At 42.0% G+C, this 21,882-nt stretch overlaps 1 protein-coding gene across 8 annotated transcripts in view; it reads right to left on the minus strand.

Annotated features, from left to right (window-relative positions):
* The window catches only part of CTNNA3 (catenin alpha 3), a 421,074-nt gene that overhangs the window by 312,040 nt on the left and 87,152 nt on the right, over positions 1–21,882 (minus strand). The window contains exon 1 of one of the 8 annotated variants that reach the window (XM_038140211.1): positions 4,023–4,041. The exons of the other annotated variants lie outside the window; for them this stretch is intronic. The gene's annotated coding sequence lies outside the window, so the exon portion shown is untranslated. Of the gene's footprint in view, positions 1–4,022; positions 4,042–21,882 lie in introns of those variants that run through there. 8 annotated transcript variants of the gene reach the window in all.

Raw genomic sequence — 21,882 nt, forward strand, 5'->3', positions numbered from 1 at the left:
AGGTAGGTACCTTCTCTAAAAGATCCTGATGATGAAAAAACCCAGGTTAGACTAGCCCAGAAAAAGACCCACTCCTGAATCCTGACCTTAGCCTGTGTACACCTGCTTGCCAACAGACTGGTGCCAGCTGGCTTCTGATTCTGGCTGCACAAGAACAGGAAACGCTTTTGTTCCGTTCCAGAACAGTATCCCTAATAAAGCCCCAGCCTCCTAGCTAAGTTAGCAAGAAGAAAGGAGTCTGTGGGTTCGAGTATTTTTCAAGAGGGGGTCACTCTCATGTACCATCTCCCTTTGCAGCAAGAGCCACACACGAGGAACAGAGGCTGCCAATGGCATCCACCTGTCTCAGTTAAGTGATACCACCAGGCCCTGGCAGGTCCTTTTACCAAGAAAGGGCTAGGGGAAGTCATTAAACTTGCAAAATACAGACTGAGAGACAATATGACCTCTAGCAATGAAAAACCTAAGACAATTTTGAAAATAAACCTAGCTCCAAGCAACAATTCCCACCATCATCCATCAGTGGATCATGCTGGTACAGCAATGCACAGGGCTGAAACACCCATTAGCAAAGCAAGCCCAGGAATCTCACTGGTGATCCTCCCTAGGGAAGGGGGTGTATAGAAGGATTAATGACTGATTTGACAAATTCCTGCATCTATATCAAGACAGTATTAAAAATAAATAAAAAAAACCCCACCACCTATACAAGAAAGCAAATGACTGCTTCAATTAAAAAGTTATAAAAATTTGCAGTACAAACTATTCTCAAGGGATCTGAGAGCTACCACTAACATAAAAACCCCCAAAATATACACAGTTTTTGGACATACATCGTAAGTAACATTGTAAGGCTTACATCGTAAGCCTTCTTTTGGCAGCACACTACCAATGGAAAATGCCAGCCTCAGAAGCTGTGTACTAGGCTTGCTCTACTCACTCCCTCCGTTTCTCTCTTTCTCTCTCAAGGCATGTTTTATCTCTTATTAGCTCAAATCCTCAGACTGGACATGAGAACAGAAATTGTGCAAAAACCATAATGTGAAGGCTAAAAAAACCAAAATACAAGTGCAAGGGCAACACTATGACCTAAGAAATAAGCCAGGATTCCAGTGTCACTGAACTGTAATAAATTCTTGATATTGCTATGATATTGCTACACTAGCAATGAAAGTCCTTAAAGATGGTGAATGTTTAATTAATGATATGATCATTTACAGTGTCACACACAAGCAGCTGGATTCAGTTCCCAGATGGGGTAGCAAAAATGGTCTGCTGAACACAAGTGAAAAAGTTAACAGCCTAACTCATGTCCTGCAGCCTGATCCTCTTCTCTTGAGGGAAAGGTCTTTCTGCTCCACAGTTTTGTACAGGTCTCAGGGCCTGGGCTTCCTAAAGGCAAATCCAACCAGTAAAGGCTGAGTTTAATAAAGGCTTTGCCTGGGCACATCACAGACACACCCAGCCTCCATAACCCGCCTGGCACAGCAGCTGAGAGATGAAGGCCAAAGAAGAACTGAAGACTGGGGCAGGCACACAGCTGTCTTTCCCTGGAAAGCCCCCACAGATCCCAACTCTCTGTAGGTCAGGCACTTCCCGAGCCAAACGTGGCCCCATACCGGTCCCTCTCTGAATGCACACACGGCTTCTCTGAAGCCACAGCAGCTGGTAACATTTAGAACTGCTGCAGCACGGAAAGCTGCCTCTTCTTGTTCTGGTAGGAATGAGCCATCTCCATGTTCGACACAGAAACACACCCTCAGTAATTAACAGTGACAGCTCCCTGGGACATTGGTTAACATCCCCTCAGCCACCCAGAGGGCAGGCTCCATCTGAAACCCTGAGATTTCTCTTAGGGAGGGCAGGGCAGTGTGTATCTTATAATCAAGATTCAGCTAACCAGAAAGGAGAAATGCTTTTTCCCAGGTCTCTCATGTCCATCACAACAGTATACAAACAATAAACCTGCTTGTCAGAAGTACTGCAAACACTTTTCAACACAGAAAGATACCTATGAAGCTCTAATAGATACAAGTTTGACCACAATGATCCATACTTAAAGCAGATGTTCCTTAAATTCCTTACAGAAAGTCTAACATTTGAGTGAATTAATAGTTCTATTATAAAATAACAAAGCCCGGTTCCATTTTATTGTTCTACCTAATTACAGAACCTGATTAATTTCAGTTACAAAGTTTCAGAATAAGGTGAACATAATCAGAGTTCATGATTAATGTTATTCTAATGAACCCCCAAGAAATTAACATTTTACCACTAGAACTTTGCCAAGAATTTTTACGTAAGCTGAAGTGCAGTGTGTGCAAGTGTGAAAATCCCACATGGCACAGAGCTCCTATTCTACCTGCTCACCATCAATCTGGTATGTAAATAAGGCACTCTGAGAACCGCCTCGTTAGATGGCAACCACAGAGGAGCTCCTGTTGTGGGACAGCAAATGAGGCGGTGACACACAGCTCACATCCCCGGCCCTCTGACAGCAAAGCTCCCACGCATTCCTGACAGGGCACACTTCAAAGTCCCACCCCGACAGACAGAACACTAATAATACACAAATGAGCATTAATTAGTGCTGCATCAACAGAGCATTGGTTTGGATTAACAGTAGCATGTGATGATTGCCTTACTAATTGCCTTAGGTCAGCTGACATGAACAGGATGGATGGTCTCCTAATAAACCCCAGAAGAATTCAGTGTGCAGTTATACTAGAGTATGTTTCTTCCAGCTTTCATAGAGAGTATTTCCCACTTTGTATTCCCTAAGAAACAGACTTTTGAGGTGGATGCACTTCAGCATTGGTTCTATCTACAATCTAATCATAAAGTGAGTGCTTCAACGAAACATATGTCAAAGCCCAATAATTTAAACATTGTTATACACTAATTCTGTGTTTCTTAGAGAACAGAACCTTATCAATTTTTGCTGAGAACACTCATTAGAAGAAAATTATGTGTCTCTGCAGCACTGTGCACTTCAATAATTCCAGTAGTTTTATACAAGAGTGTGTCATAAATGAGGCATGGAAAGCCATTAACTGAACAATTCATATTGAATAGTTTGTTGTAATTTATGCTTTCAGAAGAAATAATGAAAGTTATTTATTTTTCTAGTAATAACGATGCACCTCCCTTTTATGTCTTGCTGTTGGTAATTTTATTTTTAAAGAACCTGTAAACTTGCACAATTAGTCCAGCCTCCACTACCCAAAAGCCTTATTCTCATTGCAAGGAAAGGAAAAAATACAGCTATCAATGGTGTATCTCAATGTGCAAATAGGATTCATGAAAAAGATGTATTTTTGTCTTCTGCTTCAGTATTACCTAGACAGTTCATACTTTTCTTTGCCTTCTGCAGTCTAGCTCTTTCTCCAAAGTCTAGCTGTCACAACTGAGACTGCCAGCAGTAAAACAGAACTATTCAGACTGAGATCCTGGAGGGAAATGCCTCTCAGGTATCACCTCCAGAGCTGAGCAGCTTTGCTGCCAACCAAGCACATGCTGAAGCTTCTCTGACTCCTTTTCTTCATCACTACCTCTTGCAAATATAGATTCATAAATATAATAATGCTAAATATGCTAATAAAAATCAATCTTTTTTTTTTCATTCTCCCACTACACAAGGTGATGTAAAGGTTTGGGTTTTTATAATCTCTTTGCACGCTAAAGCTGTGAAGAGATATGGTTAACAACTGTCAGTATGAACTGCGCTAACCCCACTTTCATCAAGTGATCGAAACATAAACTTTTGACGTTTTTGGAAAGAATGAACCCATCTGAAAGCAAAAACAACTGCACAGGTGTGTCCCGTTCCACCGAGCCAGAATCGGGGAGGATTCTTTTGGTAGACTTATCAGACATAAATAAAACGCAAATGCAGCAGTATTATATCTGAGAAGTGTTTCTTGATTGAAAAAAGGTGAGTGTTCCTACTAAAGAAGGAAAGGACAAGGCACAGAGAGAGGAAAAAGAGAGAGGGGGAAAGAAACAGACGGTGACAGCGTTACCACAAGAACCCCGGCTCTCTGTCAGCATCAGCTCAGCAGGCGGAGCGGGGACGGGCGGCAGGGCCCGGGAGACACGGCGGGGACAGGCGGCAGGGCCCGGGAGGCACGGCGGGGACGGGCGGGGACGGGCGGCAGGGCCCGGGAGGCACGGCGGGGACGGGCGGCAGGGCCCGGGAGGCACGGCGGGGACGGGCGGCAGGGCCCGGGAGGCACGGCGGGGACGGGCGGGGACAGGCGGCAGGGCCCGGGAGGCACGGCGGGGACAGGCGGGGACAGGCGGCAGGGCCCGGGAGGCACGGCGGGGACAGGCGGGGACGGGCGGCAGGGCCCGGGAGGCACGGCGGGGACGGGCGGCAGGGCCCGGGAGGCACGGCGGGGACGGGCGGGGACGGGCGGCAGGGCCCGGGAGGCACGGCGGGGACGGGCGGCAGGGCCCGGGAGGCACGGCGGAGGCCGAGGCGCTGGCGGCCAGGAGCCGCCCGCAGGAACGGGCAGGGAAGCGGGAGCACGGGGAAGGGAGGCGAGCGGAGCCCACAGGAGAGCCCCCGCCCCCGCAAGAGCCGCAGCTCGCCGGGTCCGAGCGCTGAGGCTCCTCGCCAGGGGCATTTCCCGGGCACCAGGAGCCAGGGGCGAGTGCGGGGGCACTGACAGTCCCACCCCAGGGGCCCCCTGTGCCCTCACTGCCCGCCAGTGCAGCCTCGCCCGGGACAGGGATGCCAGCACAGTCCTTACAGGACCTTCCGCCTCATGTGTAACACACGTTGAGGCGTAAATAAAAACTAGATGGTCCCTCTCAAGGTGCTTCTCTAACTTCTTAAAACCCCTTCAGTCTCCGGGGAACACAGCATCTACATCAATGGAACGGAATTCGTGAACCTGAGTGGGAATACACATTATTGATACAATTTGCTTCGTAATCCTGTCTCCTGCCTGGCTTAAACAGCCACTTCAATGCTACCTTCTTTCTGAAACTCTCTTCCATTTCTTTATTTCTCTGAATGACTCTTGAATCTACAAACAGTCTCACTGAAGACACCCGGATCCCAAAGGGGCAGGAAGAGCTGCCTCGTCCTGCACTGCAGAGCCCATCTTCGTTCAAAGGGGCAGGAAGAGCTGCCTGCCTCTGCCACACTCACACGCCTTGGCGTCACTCACTCCTTTCCTCCCTACCTACCTGCATCTTCAGGCCCTACCTTTACTTTAGCAAAGAAATTAAAATACCCACCGAAGTAAAGAAATTAATTCAGATCATTTACACTGCTAAATTACACTCTAAGATTCCTTCCTGTAATATGAAAACATTTTACTATAAACTAAAATTATTCTTTGAAAAAGTTGTTGGGTTTTTTGGGGGTTTTTGGTTTGGTTTGGTTTTTTTGCTTCCCAGAAATAAGCATTAATGACCTGTTTTGAGAGTTTGTGTGTAAGTTTTTCTTTTACAAAATAAGGAGGGAGGAGGGGAATTTATGCAGGGGCACTGTTAATACCACAGAAATACGACAGTTACCAAAAAAAAAAAAAAAAAGACTCAAACTGCTAGCTAAAATTTGAAGATTTAAATGCAGAAATAATTCAGCATTACTCCTGAGAGAGGATGTAAAGAAAGGAGCTATAAACGCAACTAGGTTATGCTTCAGGAATGAAAAAAATGTATTTTCAAAATTTATAGGGACGATGAAGAGAAGATATTTAAGGTTGGTTTTTTAAAGGAGGTACAGGCTAATAAGGCATAACATAAAACAGAAGATGAGAAGGATTAAATTTGAGTCTGGACTGGATATATACAGGCAAACCACTAGAGAATGGGATCTGCCTTTCTGAATGTGAAAACCATTTCCATTTTCTTTAGTACCCAGTATCTCCTGTACATGTCAGTAATCAGCAGCATAGTATCTGAATGCAAATCACTAACAGGGATAAAAAAGTTGGCCTTACACACATGAACTAAAAGTAAATGACCCCAGAAAAAAAAAAAAAATACAGACCTGGATCTGCAAAACTTCTCAGGGAGGCAAATGAATATAATGAGGCTCTAACAGACCTACATTAGACCCTCAATCAAGAGTTTTTATGTTTAAAATAACATTGCTACTGGCCTCTTTCACCTAGGAGGACTTCAGAGAAACCAAGGAAGTGGAAAAGTAAATCAAAGGCAGAATTATTAATAAATAACAATATATGTAAAAACACCAAAGTACTGCCCATATGAATATGAATTAAATTAGATGCAAAGACATACAATGCTGCCCAAGAGCTGATCAGTGGTCTGTTTCAGTGGTGTATTTTTCCATTAACATCACGGTTTTCTGGACTATCACTTAATAAAGTCAACACTGGAAAATCATTTAAAAAATAAGAAAGCATTATAAATACAAAATCTTTATGACAGATATTGCAGCATCAATGGTTAGCTAAGCTGAAAGAGCAGGAGCTGCTTTGTAAGTTCAGTGTCTGCCTGAAGGGATTGAACACATCAGCAATGAGGGGAAATGGGGGAACTCCCCAAACAACCCTCCCTTGGCAATCTCAGTTACTGCTCACCCAAAGCCAGCATCTCCATTAGAGCTGCCCAAAAATAAATCAGACTTCCACTGAAAAACATCTTTAGGAGAAACACTCCAAGAAAACAAATTCATTCTGTCTAAAAAGGAGAAGGGATAGATGTGGGAAAGGGAAAGAAAAGAGGGAAAACCACAAAGATGCTGATGGAAAAGGAAGATCCAACAATCAGTGAAGAAAGACTTGACAGAACTGTAACTGCTCATCATGGTAATGGACTAAGGAAGGAAAGAGGAAGGAACGAAAATGGAAGGGCACAAATCCAGCTGCTCCTTCACAGTGGCTAGTCAAATGGAATCCCCTGGGGCAGGGGAGTGAACAAACATCCAAACAACAAACAAACATCTGCATCCAAAGATGCCAGGGCTGTAAAGAAAGGTGTTTGTTACACCGGGACAGCACAGTGACCACAGAGACAGCACCATCCGAACTGATGTTATCACTTCAGCTTGAATACTTCCTTCTGTTTGGACATCTCAAGGTAGATCCATTCTTTTCCTTCTGTCTAGAAGAGCTTTTAATTCGCAGCAAAAACTTGCAAAAAATTAGGTTTAAAAATGGATTTTTTGCCTCCAGTAAAAGCACACCAAACTCCATAAAATATTCTGCTCCCAAATTTTTTATAAAAATAAGAGCTTTGCAACCAGATATATATGATTTAAGGATTATGAAGTAGGTTTTATGGGCTGCAGAATATTATAAATCTTTTCTAATTTATTTCAGGGTAGAGGGAAAAGGGGAACTGTTGAAGGAAAAGATGATAGATCACATCTGCCTGTGGGTAACAAGGCTTCCTATAAGGAGAAATGGCACATTCTGAATAATTACATGCAGTCTGAGGCCAAAAGTGACAGAGTCTAGTCCTGGTCAGAAATTTCAGCTGCCACAAAATACTTGTAAAAAATGTGTGAGGACAATATGATGAATTCTCATTGGTTATCAAGTTTTTCTTTTGCTAATTTGCTCAGCTTCAACACTAGGTCAAACCATCATTTCATCTTTCTGCTTTGCAGAAATTCTTCCATTTGCATCATAAATGTCAGCAGAAACGTCAAAACCACAGCACCATTCAAAGAAAGAAAAACAGGGGAGATACAACCAGGACTGTATTTTAACAAAAATACCAAGCATATTTTTCAAATGAAGTTTGTAAGGCACCACAATAAACCAGAGTGTCAGGCAATATAGGCAAAACCAAAAAAGAACAGCATGAAATATTCAATATAGACCACAGTCTCATAAAAAAAGCAGTAAGAGCCCCAAGAGCTGAGCTTAACTCCTTGAAACTAGGTGATGCTCTGGCTCCATCGAAGCCAGTTGCAGCTCCACCACTGGCTTTAGAGGATTTAGTATTTTCAAGCATTGGGTTTTTTGCACTTGCACAGGAGATAATCAGGAGCCAGCACTGGAGATAGGAGTGAGAGCTTTATGCAGCACAGCTGGACACAGGCAGTAGCCACAACACACCGGCTGCTCCCATCCTTAAATGCTCACCTGCAGCTTTTCCAGGTATCCCCTATACTCAATGAGTACTCGATTAGAGGGGTTCTCCTTCCTTCTCACACTGGAGAAACCAACTCATCCATGTACTGCTTTAGGGATTTAAATGTTGTGTCACTGAGAAGTGGCTACTGGGAGCCTCCCAGAGACTGCCCCGCTCTTGACCACAGCCTCCTCCACCTCGTCCTCGAGAGAATCAAAAAGCCACTGAATCAGAGCTGTGCTTTACTGCAACACAGCTCTGAGAGAGCAACCCAGCTGTCCCGATGGGCAGGAGAAACTGAAAATCCAAGTGTTGGTCAGCCAACCCCTCTCTTGCTCATCATGAACCCTTCCCTTCCTGCAAACCTGTTCTCAGGCTAAGAATTCTCAGCAAGGCTTTTGAGATACTGTAACTTCATAAAGCTCCCTCAGCAGCCACAGAAACATGCCACTCTTTCTCCAGAGCTTCCTGCAAGACAGAACAGTCCCTAGCCTAGCTTAGGAAGTTCCACACATTTGTCTCAGATGAGCATTTTCAGCCATTCCCAATGAAAATGCCTTCTCCCTTCCTCCCAAACAGCTCCACCTGAGCAAGGGCTGCAGCCCAACAAGGAAATTAAGTGACCTTTCTCCCTGCCTCTGAGTCAAAATATAATGCACTGTAACATTCACTAAAGAGTAAACAATTTAATAACAAAAATTATGCTATCGATCACACCATCCCAGAACATCAAAAGTCACATTTTATATCACAGTTCATAGATCAAAAGCACCAGAATAACTTATATTTTTCTTCTTTGTAGTTTCAGGAACTTCAGGCTATTTTCTAGGTGCCGTACGTATTACTTCAGCACAAGCTAACGAGATATTGAGTGAGAAATCATTAGCAGCTGGTCAAGTAAAACCACTCCATCAATCATTTTCATTTCCTTAATGTCAATAATTCTAATTTCAACTCTGGAAAAAAAAAGTGTCTTAAACTGTGAAATACATCACATAAAACAGTGACATTTGATAGTATGCTTTTAGATTCTCAAGTTTATTGCAAAAAAAGTCCATTCAACAGATAATGAAGTCGTTCCTCCTCTGTAACCAGCAAACCCAATTGCAGGGAGGAAAAAAAAGCTGCTTCATCTAGGTCAGGATTCCAGAATAAATCCACTATTTTGTACCGAAAGCACCAGTAAAAATTCTGGAAGAACTGCAAAGCTGTCTTGTGTCTTCTATTTACACAGACACATTCTAGGTAGTTCTTGAATTCCAGTTAGTGAAACCAACCCATGACTACCAAAGGACCTTTCAGGAGACACAGCTCCAACACCGTGCCCTTCTCGGTTTGCCCCCTGCTGTTTCCTGCAGACAAACAGCTCTCCTACCAGAACTCTCCCTGCTGTTTGGCAGAAGCTCCTGAGGAGTGGAGCACTGCACTCAGTCCCACCAAACACCATCAGCACCGACACTGTATTTCTGTACTGGGGACAAGGTACGGCGTGCCGGGCTCGTGGGGAGGCACAGGAGCAGCTTCTCCTTTCGGCTGTCTGCAGCAGAGGCACCCCCCATCTCTACAGCTGGCTTTGCTGCAGCTTTCTGGTTATTGGAACAGGAAGACTATGGATCATAGCAACTTTCTGAGAAAGAAAACTCAGGTGGCCAAGTGACTGCAGTGACTGCGTGCCCCTCACCTCTATCCTGACATGAGCAGGTCACTCTTTCCTTGCCTCCCAGTCCAGTGCCTTGCAGCAGCACCCAGGATTCCATCAGTCCTGGAGAGCCTCCTCCAGAACCCTGGGAAAATTCCCTCCCTTCAAGTTTTAGGCAAGGTGCACTCCCAGGGGACATGCCAGCCTGGGACAGCCTCCTGCACCCCGCGGTGTCCCCTGGCCACAACGTGCTGCAGACTGCTTCCAGCCTGATTTTATTCTGACACCAGGAAATTACTGGGGATTTCTGCCATACAACAAATCATAGAAAGAATTGGTTGGTTGGTTTTTTTTTTTATAGTTCATATCCATTCTCCTCAGAAAGACATGTTAGTATGAGAGAACAGCTCACATATTACATTACACAAATGCAATTTGGTTGCTAAGATTTTAATCTTGTAGAGCAAAATTCCTATTTTCTATTTCTTGTACTTAAGTTCCAGTTTATGAACAGATTATAGGATGCAAAATGGTTAGGTAGATCCTGAAATATTAAATTTAGATAAATCTTTCCAATGTAGTTATAAATTTGTCAGGATACAAAAACTCCTGCTGATATGATAAGCTGAATCATTGTTAAATGGACTGTTTTCATGCAAATAGCTCATAAGAAAATAAACTCCTAGTATGCCTACAACTATTAATAGCTTCTTTTATTAACCAGCCTTCCCCAGATGCTTGAACACAAAATTGTAGAAAGGACAGATTATTATCTGTATATGGCCTGAAAATCTAAAAACTCCACCAAATTTCACTCTAGTTTTGATCACTGCATAGATAAAGCATTCACTGTCACAAACCTACACTAACCTGTGGAAAAAAGCAATTAGTGTAAGCAACTGCAGTATGAAGACTGGGAATATTCCTTTTATAAAACTGTAAACCAATGATGAGTGGGGCTAAGGGGGAACTCATGTCACTTTGCATCCTGAGCACTCCAAAGCAGCCCAGGTGCTCCTCGAGCTCCAGGCAGACACTGGCCAGCCCAACCAGTCCCGCCCGTGTGCACCAGCAACTCTCCAGGGCCCCCCAAGGGAGCTGTTCCAGGGCTTACTCATCTACATGGCTGGAGTTTTTACTCAATACTGCACAGATTTTGCATTCTGCCAATTACATTTGTCTTTCTCTGAATGGATACAGAGACTAACTTAACAGCATAAACCTTATAAAAGCCTCTTCCATATCTGAAAATATCAGCATGTTCCTCTTTTCCTCTACCTCTTCCTAAGTTACACAGACTCAGTTAAGTCAGCTGCTTCCTACTTGTTATAAGTTCCTAAATCCTTGCTTCATTTTTGTTCCTTTTATCAGTCCTTGTTATTCTTAAGCTGTGATGCCTAAAATTTCCTACTGAGCTGAGGCCTACTGACAGTTCATTTAATTTCTGATTTTCACACGGCATTGGGAGCTGCAGAGCAGTGCTGCTGTTAAGCCACAAATCCTGCATTTTTATCTATCACTGAACTTCTTCCCAAGAATAATTTTTTTGAACCTATCATTTCAATCTGCTGATTTCAGACCATTTTGCCAAACAAACAAACAAAAAAACCAAACCAAAACAAAAAAAAAAAAAAAAAAAAAAAGAGGGTTAATGTTTTTATTGACCTATAAAATCCGTTGAAGTTTCATTTATTACTAATGAAGGTACACCATACAACATGGGTCCCAGGCCAGTCCTTGCAGAATCACACAGCATGAAGCCATCCCAAATTGACCTGCAATGGATCAAATACCAATTCACTAGGAACGCTGTTTTTGAGTGACCTGTATTTTCCCTCATTATGTAACAACTGTGCTTCTCAAGTTTGCCTATGAAAACATCCTCTCAGTGTGCATCACTGTGTATAACATTATAGCAGTTTGCAACTTCCCTTTTAATCCTCAGCCAGCTATTCTGTCAAAGAACTACATGTATTTGACAAAACATACTTTCAAAATAAATGCTTGTGGCTCAGCACCACTTTCATATCTGGAGCAGTTTTAGGAAATGAATATGTAAGGATTTCCTGCACCTTCTTCACGGTTATCCAAGTTAGAGAGACTGACCTAACAATTCCCTAGATAAAGGAATTTATCTGTTAAGATAAATTTGGCTTTTTCATTACCTGGAAACACTCATTCCTCACTGATTTTTACAATCAAGGCAAATGGTTCACAAACTCCTTTCTTAAATATTCCTGGACTCTTCCTGGCATATATTCACTTTGCCTTATTGACTACATCAATTCTTCCGCTAACTATTTACAGGAAGCCTGAAGCAGGCAGGAAAAAGTATTTTTGAAAGGTCTTTACTCTCCCTCCTATTACTTCCGCTGCTCAGATTTCCACCCTTTTCTTCATTATTAAATTTGCAGGTTACCTCCTTCTTCTAACTGAGCAAAGAAGCCTTTGGTGCTGATCAGCCTGCTGATCAGACCCTGCCTTGCTGCATCACTCTTGCCTCAGAATGTGTTATTTGGCCAAAGGAGCAAAGAGACACTCTGGCCAAGAAACCACCTAAAGCAATCTGTGTCTCTGCAGCAGCCAGGCCCCCCAGAGGCATTCCCAGCAGTGCTTTCCAGGAGTCCCTCAGCAGCACTGTGTTACAGAGCAATCCCAGGACACTGCTCATTTACTCCACTTCATTCACTTCCTTACCAAAAGGGAATATGGGGACAGTGCCATATTCTAGCTGTTTGCCAGCAATGGATGATTCCAGACTTACAGACTGGCCCACAGATCTCTATCACAGATATACACAGACTCTTCACTACAAGAATAAGCTAGAGGACAACAAAATAAAACTTCTTTCCTTCCTTAATTAGTGCTCAAAACAAAAATCTAAACCCATTCCCCCTGATCATTTTTCAGCCTCCCTATTTTACTTAAGTTGTAATAGCTATAGTTGTAATAGATCTGCAATAGTGCTTTACCAGATCTGCATCTAAATAAATGCCAAACAAGTAATTTTAATATCTAACTTTTGCCAATCACGTTTCATCCAGACATGGAATGAGGAAAAGAAAAGGCATACTATTTGCTTATAATTCTATCAGACATTTAAAATGACATTGACAATGCTACAGACAAACTGAAAAACAGAGCAAGATCTGAAGCACAACATCCGAAATCAGGAATATAGCTGGAGATTCTCAAGAGGAATCTTCCTTCTATTAAATTTTACCAATTTATCAAAAGCAGAATCTTCCATGGAAACAGAGAAAGCACAACAGATCTCACAAAACACAGGCATATGCCCTGCCAGCTCTGTAAGACAGCCTTGGGACCAAACTCTGAAAGTTTCAGATCTGCTGTTCCCAGTCCTTCTGGGAAGAACAGGGAGGTCCCAGTCACTGAGCAATCTTGCTCTACAAAAACTCCATTCTTACAGCTGAGAGGGGCAGGTGTTCCAAGGATCACAATAAACCAGGAGCCAAACAGCCTGAGGAGCTGGCAGCCTCACCCAGGCTGTGTTCAGATTTTGCATGCTCACTCACATGCAACAGCACTCTGCTTTCCCCTTGGGATCCAGGATAATTGTTCATCTCAACAATCTGGTCAGCTGCTCCCCAGCTGCTCAGGAGAGGACAGGTAAAAACTGCGGCCAGCCCTGGCAGGATCTGCCAGCATCACCTCCGACATCCCAGTGCATTGCATTTCAAAGTCCTGCTTTAATGTGCAGCTGTACAGTTGAACACAGGAGGTGGCTGACAAAATTCAAAATATTAGCAGGCTTCTTGTTTTTCAAATTAGAAACAAGTTTTTCTGATTACTTGAAAGCTAAGCAATAAAACCTCCATTTCCTTGCCAGCTGTGGGACACATCCCAAACACCTCCTGAGGAAAGAGCTACGAGCAGTCACAGGCATTCCCCATTTCCTTTACCTACTCATTGTTTGGACTCCTTCAGTTCACACTTTCCACAGAAACTTCGCAAAGTTTTCCCCTATTTCACTGCCTTATTACTGCAAGCAATAGACAGAACTAGCACTGTAAAACCAAAATGGTTCTGGCTCACGCGCATCTGCTCTCTCCGGTGTGCACTGTCCATGTGTGCAGGTGCACAATCAGTAAAGGCACCTTAACAATACTGTGCTCTTTTGCTGTATTAAGCAGAAAAGAAGCACAAACCAAGTTCCCAAAGAAAAAAATTACCCCGGGCTCCAAGTTTGGTTTTTTTTCCATTAACTGATGCCAGGATGTATGTAATTATTATATTTCTTACTTTCTCTTATTTACATGGAATAAAAAATATTATTATTCTTCATTTCTCCTGCAAAGAGCTAAATATATTCAAGAAAATGAAGGGAGGGATTCCTTATCTTCTTCTACAGACTGATAATTACTCCCCTACAATATCAGGGTTTAAAAAAATTAGAAACATCGCTACTTGATAGAAAAGATAATCCTAGATTATTCCTGAGTACAGCTCCTAGTCAAGTAGCTGACTTATCATTTCTTTCCATCTTTGCATACATTTCCTTTGTTTTTTCTCCTGATAATGAAACAATGGTTAAAGACAATTAGAATAACCTAAGATAGTAAGGATTTTCCAGTAAATATAGCAATTAGAATAATTTATTTAATGTATTCTACTAAGCACTGCAGCTCTCTGACTTAAGACATTATTTTCTTTGCATATTCAAAGAGAAAGAAAATGTGCCAATTTGCTATACAGGCTTAGAAAACAACCATGAAAAGCAGTTCTTGAAAGGACTAAAGCACATCTTTTTTTATTAATATGATTAATATGAACCATCCCACTTGGGGGTTGGTTCAATTGTTTACTTAGCCAGCCTTCTGATCATACACACTGGTCACAAATGCAATTACACAAAATTATAATCTTCCTTTTTATTTTACTTAATTAAGGAAAGAAGAGTAGCACGTCAGGCGTGAACAACAAACAACAACTGGAAAAGAATTCACTAAAAGGAAAGTTAAAATAAGAGGGAAGTGCCTATAAATGCTGTTTGTGACCAAAGACAAAGATGTTGTTTTGGTTTTTAAGTCTTGTTTTGGTTTTCTTTTCAGAAAGAAGATGGAAATGTGCAATTGGGATTTAGATCTTCAAGTTCCCGATCTCCTTTAACTCACTGTTTTAAGATCTGGCTGAACAAATAAGATCAAGAATTACAATTTTTCTGCAATATGATACAGCACTGACTTCATGAAAAGTGTCCATAAGCTATTTCTTATAAAGCTCTGATGTTGGTTCTTCATAAAAAACTATCAAGAGAAGCTAGGCAAGAAATTAAGTCCAAAAGTCAGCTGACAACTATGCAGGTATCTCCACTTCTGTCAAAGAGAAGTCACTCCTGGTGCTATAAATTAAGACGTGCAGCATCTCATAGGCGCTGGCACACAATATCCTGAATCCAAGTAACTACAGGGAAAGCATTTGGTTTCAGCCATGCAATAGATCTCAACAGTCATGTGATGAAATTCTTAGGGAGAGCTTCTAATCAACCCCTTCCCAAACGACTTCTACAGGGTGTTTTTTTATAGAAAGGATTCATTACAACAGAACTTAACACAGTAACTACTCTTCTTTCATCATCTGAAAATTACCAGAGATTATTCAAATGAAAGAAACTTTCCTTTAACTACTTTATGTAATTTCTTGTCCTGGCTTCATTACCTGAACATCTTTCAATCTTCCATCAGTAAATAATGGGATTTTAATATATATTAAAAGGAGCTGGCTGGGTCATCCAGGACATTGCATGAACACTGGAATTTATTCAAATGTTTAGCATCAGACTCCACAGATTGAAGACAACAGCAATGTCTGGACATTATCCATTCCAACCTGCTGCTTAAAGCAGAGTCAACTCCAGCCAGGTTGGTTTGGGTTTTCCATGGGCTTACAACACCAACATTCTATGAAGAGTTCCCTGAACTATCTAATTCTGATTGATCTTTTTAATTAGAACTGATACATAAACAAAAAGTAACTTTCAACCTAAAACAGAATAAAATTTACAAATATATCTGGATGACAAAAATCAGCTGCATTATACCAGTGGATAAAAACCATGACAAATGCATCTGAAACAGCAGACTTCAGTAGCATTCCCAGAAATGGCACCTTGACATTTCAGAAAATGACCAGTCTAACATCCTCTAAAAAACAGGAAACCGGTTGAGAAAAATCTTATGTAGTAACAACCATTTTCCATAATCTCTAAAAACAGGAAAATTCTCATAAACTAAACAGCTAGGTAGATGGTGAGTTACCAAATAGTTAGTTATTTTTAATGTTTGTTTATTACCATAATCAAGGATTTATTTCATCTTGGGGAGAGCAAATGCTGCATTATTGAAGGTTTCTTGAAAAAAATTTAGTCTTGAGCAACCCAATATATTTTCAGTGCAGCCAGGTATACTAAATACAAATTCCTGACTCTTGCAGTGAATTATCCCCACAGAGCCACCAGCTGCTCCTCACGCTACACTCCTCCAGTGCAAGCCTCCAGCTCAGAGCTGATCAATCCTGACATAGCTCAGCTCAGAACCATTCCATGAAAAGCAGGGCTTAAGGAAGAAAAGCTTTCATTATCCTTCTCCAGCTCACGTGCAGAGATCCCAGATTACTGCAAGGTCTGTAAGAGCATCGACAATCAGGTACATGTAACTGCAGCTTATTTTTCAGCTGTAAATCTATTTGGGGAATTCACTAGACTACTTCTGTCTTTTAAGTACACTTAAGATCCTATTCCTTAACAATTCATATCTAATTTCCCCATAAAGCAAAATGTTCACTGAAAGTTAACATTTAAAAAATGATTTTCAATTACACATACTGCATACAAAACAGAAGAAAATCCTCTGTAGGAGTGTTCAAAGTCAACTCAATCAACTACTCAGGCAATGTGAACAACAAAATCATGAAAACTACATATTTTCTTGCATAAATGCCAGCATAATATGCCATATAGGCACACCAATTTTACTGCAATACATCCTTCTTTGAAAAACATAATACTCAATAAAGTCACCCAAAAAAAAAAAAAAACAGCCATGAAGAAGAAAAGAACTGAGTGACACTTCCCACCCACACATGGAAATTCTTCTAGTTTACATTTTGACATACCTCAATTTCAAACTTCTCTGGAACACCAGTTTTCTTAAGATGTTAAGTATGAAGAGGACGGTAAAGTAAGTGCGTTCAAATCCACTCTTTTTGTAAAAAGGCACAAATGAAAGTGGTTTTTATTTGTTCAGAAATAAAAAATGGATTTAAAAACAAGGATTTCAAGAAGTCAGTTATTTCAACCCTTCCATGAATAGCCAGAAGCCATTCTGTTCTTGAAGACTTTAACAAGGAATTTCTTCAAACTCCGTGTCAGTCGAGTCTACCAAGTCTGGGGTCAGTTCTTCAGAGAGCAGCTACACAGAGCTTTGCTAGTTGCATACTTGTGAAAGGAAGTGGAAGTAACCATAAAGCACAAGTCAAACAGTCCCCTGTTTTTACCTCCTCAGGTGCCACTGGCAACCAGGAAAGCGTTAAAATTCCTCACGGGGAAACCATGAAGCACAAGGAACGCCAGGCTGAGATATCCGTATGCTTGAGGCATCTATGCGTCCCTCCACTCTCCAAGAGTAAGAATGGCAATAAAACACCACAAAAAACATTATCAATCACAGTCTCCACATCCAGACAGTGGGTCAGACCTTAAGCTCTTATTGAAGACTACTCAATACAGAAGTAGAGCAAGGCATTAGCGCTCCACAGTAACCAAATTTAAGAGCTGAGACAAAGAGCAAGGCCCAGAACCACACCACCAATAAAAAAAAAAAACCTCCTGGTTTTCCACCCATTTTCTGGTTTTGAATTTGCAATGCTCAGGTTCCAGTAAGTGACCAGTCAGAGTCTGAAACCTAAAGAGACACAACAGCCCATGTGTCAGCTATCCACCGTGTCCCCTCTCCCAGAAGTGGACCTTCCCCATGGCTATACAGGCTCTGCACTGCCCACCTTTTCCTTAAGGGCTCACCCAGTGCAGCTCACTCCCTGTCCCTGCTGCCTCTCTGCTGTCAGGGATCGTGGCTCCTCATCTCACCCTCACTGCACTTCAGCTGATGTGCTCAGATCCAAACAGGTCTCATTCCCAGAAGCTGTGGACACTATCTGGTGGTGAAGGACAAGGCTTGGGAGCCGTGAGGGAAGCCAGTTTCATAAAGCTCCAGGAGTTGCATTCCCAGCAAGGTTCAGGTATGCCCTACATGCAATACAGGGCACACCCAATCATTCCTGAGCTCTGCCACAGAGCACACAACATTCCTGCTCAGCCTCAGCTGGCCTGTCCTTAGGCTGTAGGGATGGCCAGGGCTGGATTAGCAGTAATACAAATATGTACAAGGTGGGCAACTTCAGTTCACTTCCTGATCTGCCTCAAGGTAAAATGTATCATTATTCTCCTCACATTTTTTAAATGGAAGGACGGCTGGTGTGAGAAGAAGGGCTGGTTTGGCTCTGCTCCCTGCCACACACACAGCACAGCTGTGGGACAGCAGGACACAGCAGCTGCCACCACCTGTAGCACAAGAGCCAGAGGCGCATCCAGACTAAATTACCCATGTCTGACCCAAACATCTAGGTAATCATGACACAAAAACCCAGTTAAGAAACAAACATTTTTAGAATACACAAGAAGGAAGTGAAATCAGAACCGAAAAATCAAAACAAGACACTGACCCACATATATATACACACACACATATATGTATCTCCAACCTATAGCCATAATAAGCTAAGAAACTATCAACTAAAACTAATGAAGCTCAAAGATCACGAAACAACGTTCAAACAGTAAGGGGATTTCAGTTCAAGAAAGCAGCTCTCATGCCAGTGTATCTGACCTTTCTTTACCAGCCCTAACAATCCAGGAATGATGTTTACTGAAAGGCAGAGCAGGATGCAGAATAATTGTTCAGGCACATCTCCCTGTTTAATGATGGCAGACACAGCAGCACCTGCAACCACCTAGTGCTGCTCACAACGGCCACTTGCACTGCGGCTCATCACAGCTCCATCACCCCTTGTGACCCCGGGAAGGGAATGTCCTTACTGTGACTGAGTAAAACCACAACCCACGGAGCATGGCGCTCATATTGCTGCACTCCACTGAGTTCAGCAACTTTTCATTGTAAAGGATGAAGAGACAAGAGCTTGTCACTAGGAAAAAGCAAGTGCTTATTACCAGAACAATATGATTGCTCCAATGGATACATTATTCCATTATTGTCCACATGACAGTATAATTGTGCCATTGATAAGATATCCAAACCCACAGCAGTAATTCCTGTTACTGGATGTCCTAAAACACAAATATATCCCCTAACAACCTATGTCTATGAGTAAAATTCCGAAAGGTTAACAACAGTAGACAAATAACTTTAAAGAATTTTTGGAACAATTCAGAAAAAAATGCTGCTGTTCAGAAGAATTATAAATATATTTGCAATTTACTGTGTGTCTGAATTACTCTGCGAACAGAAAAACTTTTAGATTCTTGTGGAGGACATTTTGCTTCACCTTCCATTGTACCACTCACTGTGATTAAACGTCTGTGAAAAACAGACACTCACATAAAAGCAAGTATCTTCTGAAAAGATGTTTCTCCAAGCTTGCATTAAAAACTCTTTTTAAAAATGATTTTTAAAAATTTATCTCACTGACACCAAGAAGCTCTTAATCTTCAATGCCTCTAAGGCTTATTAGACACTTTAAATAATTGATGAAAATATAAAAAAAAAACAAATTTAAGAACCACAAAAGCTATATTCCTTATACTCTTTCAAATGTAAGGGCTAATAAATCCTAAACTCTCATACAGTTTGTCAGGAAAATTAATCCACAAACACCAGAGGTTTATGTCCAAAAATGAGACAGAGGAGTCCTGTAACTTTATTCAAATACAGGGAGAGGCCATGGGGCATTTTCCCTGGTGTCTCTCAAAATTTTGGAGCACACAGCCTCCTTTTCATCCTCATTTCCCAGTCACATGTCCGTCTCTCTTCCCATTGCCTGAGGTACTTCAGAGGTACCAACTTCCTGAAATGTCTAATACCTGAGACCTCCTTCTAATGTATAACCCCCTCCTTTTTGTTTTCCTTATGTCAATCAGTGGAATTCCTATGGAATTTATGGTTCTTCCCACTGTTTCTTTCATCTCTCAGTATCCAATTTATCAGCAGACCTACAGTTTGTAAGGACAAGTCTGCCATTCCATTCATCAATCAGTGGAATCCTTCCCATTATTTCTTTTATATCTCACTGCTAGTTCTATCTACCAGCAGACCCATAGTTTGTAAAGACAAGTCCCTCATTCCAGTTCAAGCAGCGAGGCCCAGCTTCAAAAGAACTGACAATGCAGAACTTACACAGAATTCAGGCACCCAAGTCCTTGGAAATGGCCCTGTTGAAGCTCAACATTTACCAGGCAGGGCACACCCAGCATCAACACCAGTCAAAGAGAGGCTGGGTGCCATCAGGGCAGCTTCCTGGCTAAGCAGCTGCCAGAGGAGGTGCCACGTACTGGATGAGGTGTCCCTCAAGCAATGCAGCTCCCACTGGCAACACTCAGACAGGAAGAAGCCTTAGGGCAAGTGATCAAGCCAATGTGCCAGCAAGAAACAGGAGACCCATCTCCAGGAAAACAAACCCTTTGGAGCAGCTGAGCAGCACAGCTTTTTAGAGGGAGTGCCGAGGGCTGAAATGGCAGCGGGGAGGCCGAGCTTGGGAGCCACACACCAGGAGCACAAAGCCAGAGCAAAGCACGCCCTGGGTGGATTGTGGGCAAGGAAAAGTTTCCACTCTCACGTACAAGCTGTGGCACAGAGGCTCTGGAGCTCACTTAGCACAGGCACAAGCCAGGAGGGCATACACACAAACACCCACGAAGTATTTCACAGACAGAGCACTTGCCCGTGGAGTACAACAGTGTTCCCAAGGAGAGGAAAAGTAAATTGTGCTTAAATTGTGCTATGATAACAAATGGCTGTCATCATCTTTACAGCTCATTCAATTCCCAGGCCCGGCTTGTTGAAACTACTAATAGAAGAGCCAAAAAGACACTGATAAATCAGCACTGTTTCCTGTATCTACCATCTCTTCTTCAGCGAGTTAGAGCTGTGAAATAAAGTAACTGACATCTGGTAATCCTCTCATTGAAGAACTTATTTAACACAGTCTCAGTAATAGCCATAAACTGTACTCAGTGAGAGTGTTTCCATTCATATAAGAAGAGCTGTATAAGAAACTAAAATCTTGTCATTCCCTCCTGTTATGTAACCTCATGCCCTTAAATCTTTTGCATTTTTTCTTTTCTGCTTCCTTGTCTTTGCCACCTTGTGCATTCACTGCGTTCTGCAGCAAATTATATGACACTTTCCCTTACTGTCGTATTTCAATAGCTGCTTTCTGACTTTCTCAAGTCAGTGGGGCAGGTTATGTATTATTCTTTTCCACCTATTGTACATTATATACCCCTAAAACCATGATTATTTCTGAAATAGAAAAGATCATCACAATTTTGCTTCAAGAGTCTAAGAATTTAACACCATTGACTTAAAATCATGTTGTTTCACACCAGAGATTCATTGGAAAGCATTCTTGGGACAAACCCACAGAAATCTTTTGGACTAATACAGGATGCCATTCACCACATCTGCATCCTGCCACGTGCTCTGGATAGCATCATAGAGTGATTTATGTTGGAAAAGCCTTTCGAGATCATTAAGTCCAACCATTAAAGGTGGATGCTTTCCTGTATAAAACTTCCAGCCAGTTACAAACCCTGACCCACCCTAGAACAGACATTGCAAGAGAAATCTGCTACAGCAATGTACCAAAGCTTTACATTCCAAGCTAACCAGAGCTGAAGAAATCTCACTATCCAACCCATGTGTAAAGCACTTCCAGAGAGGTTCAAGAATTAAGGCTGTATTTGACTGCATTTTGAGTAAAACTTTCATAGCATCTTTCTCTGGTGTAAGGCCTGAAACACAACTTGACTTTAATAAAGCATCTGTAAACTTCTAATAAACAAAGAGAAATACCAAAAGTACAATATCTGTGAGATTTTAAAAAAAAATCTGACATGCATGATTATTTTAGTCCCTACACTACATTAT

Source organism: Motacilla alba, chromosome 6 (assembly GCF_015832195.1).
Source record: "Motacilla alba alba isolate MOTALB_02 chromosome 6, Motacilla_alba_V1.0_pri, whole genome shotgun sequence".
Taxonomy (NCBI): domain Eukaryota; kingdom Metazoa; phylum Chordata; class Aves; order Passeriformes; family Motacillidae; genus Motacilla; species Motacilla alba.